This window comes from Halichoeres trimaculatus, unplaced genomic scaffold (assembly GCF_033239565.1).
Source record: "Halichoeres trimaculatus isolate MK-OKI-2021-1 unplaced genomic scaffold, fHalTri1.1 fHalTri1_scaffold_15, whole genome shotgun sequence".
In the NCBI taxonomy this organism is placed as follows: domain Eukaryota; kingdom Metazoa; phylum Chordata; class Actinopteri; order Labriformes; family Labridae; genus Halichoeres; species Halichoeres trimaculatus.
The window spans coordinates 7,556,107-7,565,654 of NW_027437193.1; positions in this window are offsets into that span (position 1 = coordinate 7,556,107).

Sequence of the window (9,548 nt, forward strand, 5' to 3'; positions counted from 1 at the left end):
TGATCCGTAAAACTCTCTTAGAATAGTATTTAGTTCAGGAGCTGACAAATTCAACTCAGCATCTCTTCTTTTTGACATTAAATATTCTCTTAAAATTGTAACAGCCCATTTTGTAACTTTTTTTGTGTTCTCTTCATCTTTTTTGTTTTCAATCTTGTTGAGCGCTTCTGATGTTACTTGTAATGTTGCCTAGCTTCTTCTATTTTTGTTTCCCCTTCTTCCCATTCATCATTTGTTTTGTTTGGTCCAAAAATGTTGAAATTGACTTCAAAATCCATATTTCGACGCTCTTGTGTTATCCTCACCCACTGAAATGTGTGTGACGCGTTCCTATGGTAATGCACACAGCGGAGTGATACAATGGTGATTTAACTTGCCGAACTAACTCAACTGGCATGCAATAGACCAATCTAAAGCACGCCATTTGACATTGGAATTCTCACTGATCATAGTATAATATTGATTAATCATGGCTACTGTAGTCAGGGGGCGTCACCGAAGTAACAGTGGTAAGAACTGGTAAAAAGGAATTCTGGTAAGTGCTAACATTAGTTCACAGGCTGGCCTGGGCTTCTTTTCTTGTGTATTGTCAGAGCAATACAGCGCCCCCCAAAGCTGTGGCATGTGAACTGATCTCTGAAAACGGCTTTTGTGGACGGTAGAAACAGCTTCGTCTTTACAGCGCACTTTTTTTGAAAATGGCAAAGAAAATTGTCGGATAGGGAAATGTGCGGCTCCGTGTGGATGTAGCCTGAGTTTGACTGACTTATTGACTGTTTTGTTGACATTCCCTTCAGCCCAGCTCTATCTAGTGGATGCACAACGCAACCCCAGCCACTACTATAGCTTCTACTCTATGCGCCTTATAATGCAGTGTGCCCTATATATGAAAACAGTTTTCAAATAGGCCATTCATTGAAGGTGCGCCTTATACTTCGAAGCGCCTTGTAGTGCGGAAAATACAGTAAATGTAGTGAAAGAGAGTAAATTCACACAAGTGCATCAGTAAGCTTCGAAAATTATCAACAAAGTTTCCTTTGAAAACTCCCACACAGAAACTGAAGCATACAGTAGTTTGTGTTTTTGTGCTGGAGTTCAACTGACGTCACCATGTTGTGGCTCATTGTGTTTGTGTGTATTCTGCTTTTCATTTGCAGCCTTGAAGTTGTGTAATCGGCTTGTAGCCCTGCTTTCACAGAGCAGGGGAATTCAGTTAGCCAACAAAAAACACCTGACATGTCAGAAATTCATCAGTGCGGTCAAAAGCGGCTGATTGTTCTGTGAGCGGCCCTCGTGCCCTCCTGTCCACTGCGCGGCAACAACACGCCATCAGGCTGAAATTAGGCCCACATAGCGCGCCTCAAAAAATGGGGTCAGAATTGGCCTCAATTCACCGAGTGTAGGTTAAACCTGGTGTAATTACTCTCTGTCTCTGTGCCACTTTGTCTTTGTACCTCGTGTACCCAGAACTTTTCAGCCCTTGTTTGCATTTTCCTTGAGTCTTGTCTGTATTTTCACTTTGGTGTTTGCTTAGATTAGTTTGCTCGTATCTGACTGTTTGCCTTGATCCTCACCTTGCCTCCATCAGTGACTGTAAGCCATGAGTGAGAACAAATCAATGTTTTCAAGACAAAAGAAACAGCACCACAGTCTCCTTTGGCCCCCTCATCAGTTTCTTGTTGAGTAAATTTAAAACAAAAGTTGTTTACCAATAAGAAAACCATCTCTTGAGCAATTCTGCACGGCTTAGAAGATACAAATATAAGTAGTGTTTTTCTGGAAACGTTCCTCTAGTGAAGTGCGTGGAGGAAATTAGTCACATAACCTGCAATCAGTTACTTGAAAGAGCTTTCCCTGAACCTCCTTACAACAAAAATAAAGGCGTAAAACAACCTAAACACTGTAATTCATCCTTCATTATCCTTTGTTAGAGGCATGAGCTGTTAGATTTCTCTTATACGAATGCACTTGAGTTATACAAGCTGTCTGAGAGTAATGACACTGCAGCGTGAACGGCAGCTTGTTTTCAGGGAAACAAACTTATTGCTGCAAATAATGCTGCACGGCTCTGATTAAAGGCAGACACCATTGAATATTTCATCGCGGCTTCAAAATGAACTTGTGGTTGTGAGTGGCTTTGATGTAAACTTGCCGTTTCAACTCGTGATGGCTTGTTTGACAGGCAGCAGTCACTGAGAGAGAGGGGGAAAAAAAACAGCCTTAAGTCGAGGAGGAGAAAAGTGCCCCCCCCTCTACAAGCTGGCAGGGTGGTAATGATTAGCTCTCATGCAGGATTCTCCTGAGGCGAGTGATTACGACACGCTCTGCAAACTATGACACCTCTTACCTGGAGCCCAAACAAAGACAGCATCCCGAAATATGTCTGCAGAAAAAAAAAAAGGGAGTTTGAGCTGAGATGTTGTTTTTCCCTTCTCCCTGTTCGAGTTTGTGTTTATTATTCAGGTTGAAGACTTGGGGGGAAATTGGTTCTGCTAATGAAAATTACTTCCTGCAAAAACAAATGAACTGTAAATGCCATACCTGTTTTTTATTTTTTTCTGCTGGGTGCTTGAGTTTGATGAGAGCTGTTGAGTATGAATCATTTTTCTCAGTGTTTTGCTCTGTTTTGCCCCTTACCCAGGGTGTGAGCAGCAGTAAGCCTCCATGAGAGGAATAACCTGAAATGGAGGAACACTTCAATGTCGCCCTTTTCCCCCCTCCTCCTCCACGAGTGATTATACAATTGATTTTTTTTTCCACCACTGGTCCCTGCTATAGGAGCAGTAATAACAATTTATCTTGGCTCCTTGTTCCATTACAGCAGAGCTGCGGCAAAACCAGAGGAAAAGTGCTGTGTTTTATGATTTATGGGGGCTATTTGACCTGTGCTTATTAGAAGGATCTACAGAATGTGATGCAGACTTCGGAAATAGACTATGAGCTTTGTTCTGAGATGGGAGCGTGAACGTGGCTTTCGCAGAAGATGGAATGGGTGTCCCAGCTGATTGAAAAACAAATATGAGCCACTCCGAACAGTGATGTTTAAACATATATATCTCCTTTGCTGCCATTTTTCAACTCTCTGCTTGTTACCGTGTGGTTTCATTCTCACTTAGAGGTCAAAAGAAGGAAAAGACCATCTGAATCCATTCGTCTGTCATTCCCAGAAGTGCTTAACACAAATTCTGAAAGATCACCACTGAATCGCAGATTACAGGCAGCTTTCTGGTGGACTTAAGCATGGATGAGATGGATAATTGAGATGCCTCACACCACACGTTCTCACCTTGGATGTAGTTTCTGTGTGACTGATGCTTAAAGGAAACTATGCTGGCTGTAAGGGGCCCCCGGTTGTTCTTCATTCACTAGTGTTTATGGAGCCGTTTAAGCATGGCCCCGCTTCCCTGCCTCCCTCCACCAAATCCAGGTCCCTCTCCTGTGGCTAGTGATAATATTTAACTGCCGACCTTATCTCCTCTCTCCCTGCATCTCTCCTCCGCCAGCAAGCGCAGAGCATGTTAATGTCTGACACTGCTCTACATGTAGCATGCTAATCCATCTGTGGCCTGGCTGATTAAAGATGAATATCGGTGGGATGGTAAACACAGGCATGCCCCAGGCAGCTTCACCGATGACTACATCTGCACAGGACCATGTAAACGGTTGCACTCCAACCAGCATATAATATTAGAGATTGAGGGATGAGATGAATAAATAAAAAGGGGTCCCACTTAATCGTGAGCAAACAAGTTGAAACTGTCATTGTTCGGCACAGATATCTCCAGCTTTCACGAGGGGGCTTGTCACAAAGGAAATCCACAGCACTTTAATACAACAGCTTATTACAGATTCAAAATGTAGAAACAAAGAAATCAGAAAATGTTTGAATTTCAAATTCTTCAGCTGGTTTCTATTATTATCAAAAAGCTCTTTTTTTTGTTATTTGACTTTTAAATTAGATTCTCAATGAGTCGTCCATTTGACTTTTTAAATGAAGTAGGAAAAAGTGCGTCTGGAAGTTATGCTTGAAACCTGTGCAGAACAAAATCAGCAAAGAAGTAGCCACCCCATCCACAGGGGGTGCCAAAGTCAACACATCTACAGTTTAGCGGATAATCTGAGAAGCACAGCCCAAAATACATTAGCTACACTGATTGAAAAATAGCCATAATTAATGCTCTTTTACTTGAACTTTTATTTACTTTTACTTCCCACGCCAATGATTACCCTCATGTTGGGCTTTAAAACAATCAATTCTGTTGACAGAACTGGCAACTTAGCCACCTTGTCACCATATTTAGCAACTTTACAGACTTCTCTAGCCACTCTTTTTCGAAAAAATATCTAGCAATAAATCTAGCCACTTTTTCTTGAGCTTGGAGACTCTGATATGAAAGCGTGTATCGATCTTACTCTTCTCACTGAGCATCAGGTGCTGCCACGAGCATGTCCTCCTTGCTCAGGGAGTAGTCCCTCCCAGCTGCAGCCAGAGCAGGGGACTGCATGCAAATAAATAACATGTGATGGTCTCTTCTGGGTCACTTTTGCTGGTCATTTGAAGTTCTAAACCTATTAACTGTCTTTTTACACACTTCTTGTCTCTCCCACAATTCAAATCCTCTCACTACAGTGCCCATGACAAATGGCTATGAGTTAGCAACTCTGCCTGTTGACTCCTGGCCTGGCTCCACTCATAATGCCAGTTTGTTGTTAAACACTATCTGGTGTCACCACGTCGTGTTTTATTTTGAAAGTCATCAAGATGTTATGATTCATTATCTGACTTCCTGTCCCATTGATGTGTCGATGCTCTGTCATCTGGAAAAAATACAAGTCTTCCTAACAGTGGTGGGACTCCATGAAAAATACAATTAATCAGAGGCTCTGTAATTAATTATTCATAATAATCGCATATCAATTTTAAATAATACCTATAAATTTGTTGTGTTTCAACTATACATGTTCCCTGCAAAAAAATGAAGCTTCAATATTTTGTTCAGCTACTGATGAATAACAGCAAACAACACTTTTCTGTGCCATCCTCACAACAACACTCACAGTAGAGCAGGAAGATGGAGAGGCAGAGTGTGCATGAGCAAAGTGAGTGGGAGTACTAAAAGAGAAGAGAAACTGAAACTTAGGGCGTATTCCGACCTGGACTGTTTGGTCTACTTTAAATGGACCAGGGTTCGTTTCCCACGCTGGTGCGGACTTTTCACGCAGATGTGAATAGACACAACCGAGACCCACTTCTTGAGGTGGTCTCAGTCCCCTTCCAAACCAACTCTGGTGCCGTTTGTGGTTCTCCTGTGCAAGTCTGAATACAAACCAAGGTCCATCCGAACTAACTACAGGATACATGCGCCTTTTTGGCCTATAAAGCCACCGTAACCTAACTGTCTTTGGTTCATACCTGATCCTCTGTCTTCTGTTTAGCCACGCTGTTGCTAGCATGTTGTGGGTCAGGACACGCAGAGCATAGTGTCTCCTTTCTGCGCGCATTCGTCTTCGCTGTTCCAAAACTGTAAACAGTGTTGTTAAGCCTGCTTTGAAGGAGCTGCTCTTGAAACTGAAAATGATTTTGCAGCTCTAATAAGAGCACAAACACACACGTTAAACTCCATTTCCAGGTCTGTACTCTACAATGAGAACAATGAGAGCACTGATCGTCACACACGTGGATGTGTTTACAGATTATAGTCAACTTGCAAAAAGTACAATCTGAATCCAAACTAAAAAAATAAAGTCCGCTTTCGGTCCAGACCAAACAAGTAGACCAAGGGACTTTTCTGGTCTAAATACAGCCTTAAGTATCCATGTCATCACTCTTGAATTAATCACCCACAGTGTTTGTTGTCAGGCGTTACTCGAGCGCTTTCCACATCCCTATCACCACTGTAACTGCTGCGCTAGAAGCTCATGCACTGGAAAACTGTGTTGTTTGGGGTATAACTATAAACTTTGTCAAAATCTTTTTTTTTTTTTTTTTTTTTGTTGGGGTGGGGTTGTAATTAATAATTTAAATTTACACACTGAAGTTCCAGCTCTACTTCCTAATCTGATCTGGAGACTCTGCTGGAACACAACAGAGCAGAGCCAGCACAAGTTGACAAATTGGCTTCAAATGAAACGTATCAGTTCCGATGCTGTGACAAAGCCAAGGCGCATCTGTTGTGATTTTGCAGTCAGAATCTGAACTAGCATATTACCAAACTAGTTGTTACATGTAAATAAGGTTGTGTAAAAGACTGGTCTTTTGGTCCTTTTATAAGTGTGAAGGTTTTCAGAGCAGCCAAAGGCAGAACAAATCTGCTTTTATTATATAACATTATTATTTAATGTTGCTTTGGACTCAAATCCCCTTGTTGTCAAAGATTCAGATATCCTACAGGTTTGCTCTGAAGATTTATTTTGTGTAGGTAAACATGATCTATTGCGGTGGCTCCAGGGATATTAAGTGCCCTTTAGATATTGTAGCCTTTGCTAAAACCCACTTCAAAGAAAAGAAATGCTCATGAGTCGATATAAATGGAAACAAATGGGACGCAGTAAGCGTTTCTTTTATGATAATTGGGCGCGGCTGTTTTTATTTTTACAGCTCAAAAATCTTTTGTCCAGTAAAACTCTGTTATTGTCTCTACATGTTGTTACAAAAGTCTCCTTTAGCAGACTTATAAAAAAATATGAGCTGCCTTTAGCTGATCGATGGAGGACCACCTGAGAGCTGTGTCCTTTCTCTGAAGGCATGTGTTGTCATCATTAGTTGCTCGAGCACAAAGTTGGAGAAAACATAATATTGGTTGAGAAGCTGAGAAACCCTTTGAAAACAACTGAAGGGGGTGAAAACTGTGAACAATTCTGCGATAAAGATGGTTTACTCGACTTTATAAATGTCTTCTGAAGCAATCATTATCTGTGTGGTGCCAGCAGGGAGAGCGCGGGGCTCTGTTGGCGTCATATCAGGTGTTTTCTCTCTTCGACAAGCCATGAGGGCTAGACAGCAGAAGCAGAGTCAGACTCTGTGAGACTACTAATAAGTCTGGGGAGCTGTTTGCCATCACCCATATGACTAATTTAGACTGAACTAATCATAAAACTTAATGGTATAGCGGAGATAAATACACCTTTCCTCCCGGAGGAAGCACAACAGTCAGAAACTGAACCAGAGAAGCAAACATGTAGCATTGAGCTGTTAATAAAACTGCACAGGTTGTTGTTTAACATTGCATGAGCCTGTTTAGAAGTGTTAATGTGATGTATAAGCCGTTGACAATGCACCTTGAGCCAGATTCAGGCATGTGTAAAGAGTGAGCTGAAAATAAACTGATTTTCATTCACCATGTTGGAAAATACTCCGTCAAGCGTGGTTTAATCATCTGACACCCAAGGGCAAAACATTTTGACTGACTTCTCAACAGATGCTGCAAAGTGGGAATTCTTCCAAAGGGAGCATGTTTGGTTTCTCATCTCCAATTACCACTGCTGGTTTTAAAAAAAAAGGCTCATACAGTAAGACACAAAATTAATGATGAAATGGCTCGTCTTGTTTCAGCGACTATTTAAGCCCAAACCTGTAAAGTGACGCCGTATTGCTTTAAAAAATGCCTCTGTGGGTAAAGCTTTTTATCACAGAGAAAAACACTTCATATAACAGCAGCCCCTCCTTCCTCCTCCCACTCTATTAAAGCCAAACACTTATCAGGAATGGAGTGAAGCTGTTCCATTAATCAAGTTTTTAACTCCACATTAGCATCCAAAAGATAGTCAAAATTTGTTATTTTTCATCTCTTGACAGGAACACCTTAAGGGGGGGTTAGAGGTTTGAGTGTATATTTAATCATGTTTTTTATGGACTCTGCACTTTAATAAATATAGTAATGTAAAAGTGTCACAGGTATCTGATATTCATTTATTTTCATAGGCAGCTTCCCAAGGATTTTACCTCTATGATAAAGAGTGTAGTATGAGTTCAGCAGAGACGGATGGATTGTTTCACTCAAAGGGAATTTAGTAACAATAAGAACCTCTCATTTTAATTAAACTGATAATTGAATTCACTTTAGACAAAGTCACAAAGGGAAATTTATTATTACAATTTCTGCTTGAAAGCTCACGTAATCTGCTCACACACCATCATAAAGAGACCAGACGCCCACACCCTGCCGTGAGTAAAATCACCGAAAGTGGACCCTAAAAGTAGCGATGCAGCTCTAAGAGACAATGAATCAGAAGACCCAGGCCCCAACTTATTTACTTTTTTTGCTCAGCTCTTCTCATGGCACAACTTTGTTTTGATTGACAGCTTGGCAGCCATGCAGCCAGTAACATGTGAGGATATAAGATGTATGTAATAGAGAGTGTGGCCAGAGTGGGGCACTCACACACAAAGTAGCATCTGGATCATCATCTTTTGCTCATTCGTTTTTTGCGCAAACAAACACAAAAAACGGGGCAATTTTGGGACTTCTCATAAAACCACGGAGTGCTTAAGGGTTCACAAATACACACATCAGTCATATTTCCTAGGTGAGGCAAAAATATGAGGCGTTTGGGAGCTGTGCCAAAAGCACCAGCTCTATGTAATCCATTGAGCACAATCATTGTTGTAAAGAAATCTGAGAGCAGATATTTTTTTCTTTAGGAAAACTTTTCCCAGGATACAAAGCAACAATGTAATATCTTTATGTGTAACGAAGCGCTATTGTTCGAAACATAACAAGTAAACTATTAGGGGTGGGAGGGGGATGTATGATATATCAGGATTTTTTGTTTGGCAATATCACAATCTGGATTCTTTGTAAAAAAAAAAAAAAAAAATTAGAAAGATTTTTATTTTCAAAATTCTGATTCTTTATTCCAGCCTTTGTTTATTAACTGGATTGGAAAAAAGTTACCACTTTTGTCCAGCAGAGGGTGAAAGGTTTCTCTCTGACTCACGTGATGTGCATTTTATGGGGAAAATGTGGCTCCTGATATATTCTGTAGACATTATCATCATCATTTAACTTTTTCACATGATCTGGTGTTAAAAAAGCGAATTAAAATAGCAAGAAGAATTGCAATTTAAATCGAATCGGAATCAAAAATTGAAACAGACTCAAATCGCAAGACTAGCATATTGTCCCAGCCATACAAACTATGTAAACTCAGGTTGTAGCAAAGTTCAGTGTTATAGCTTAGTGTTACTCACAGCCTGGTGTGACAGTAGTCCCCAACCACCAGGCCACAGACTGGTACCAGTGTGTCATTTCGTACTGGGTCACACAGAAAGAATGATTAATTTTTTTATTTCTATTTCACACTGAAAGATGTTTTATTTTGAAGTACCGGGCACTCTTTAATAACTTCCATCTGTTGCACAACCATCAACATTGCAGAGAAACCAGCTCAGGGTTGGTGAGTGGTATTCCATGAACCCTTCCTCTGGTGTAAAAATGGTTGAGGACTGAATCATGTCTGTAATGTGTAACGTTAGTGGATCTTGGTCATGTCCTGCTCATCTACCAACTCCAACCTCACCAATCAGAGCTAACGTAACCTTACTCTTC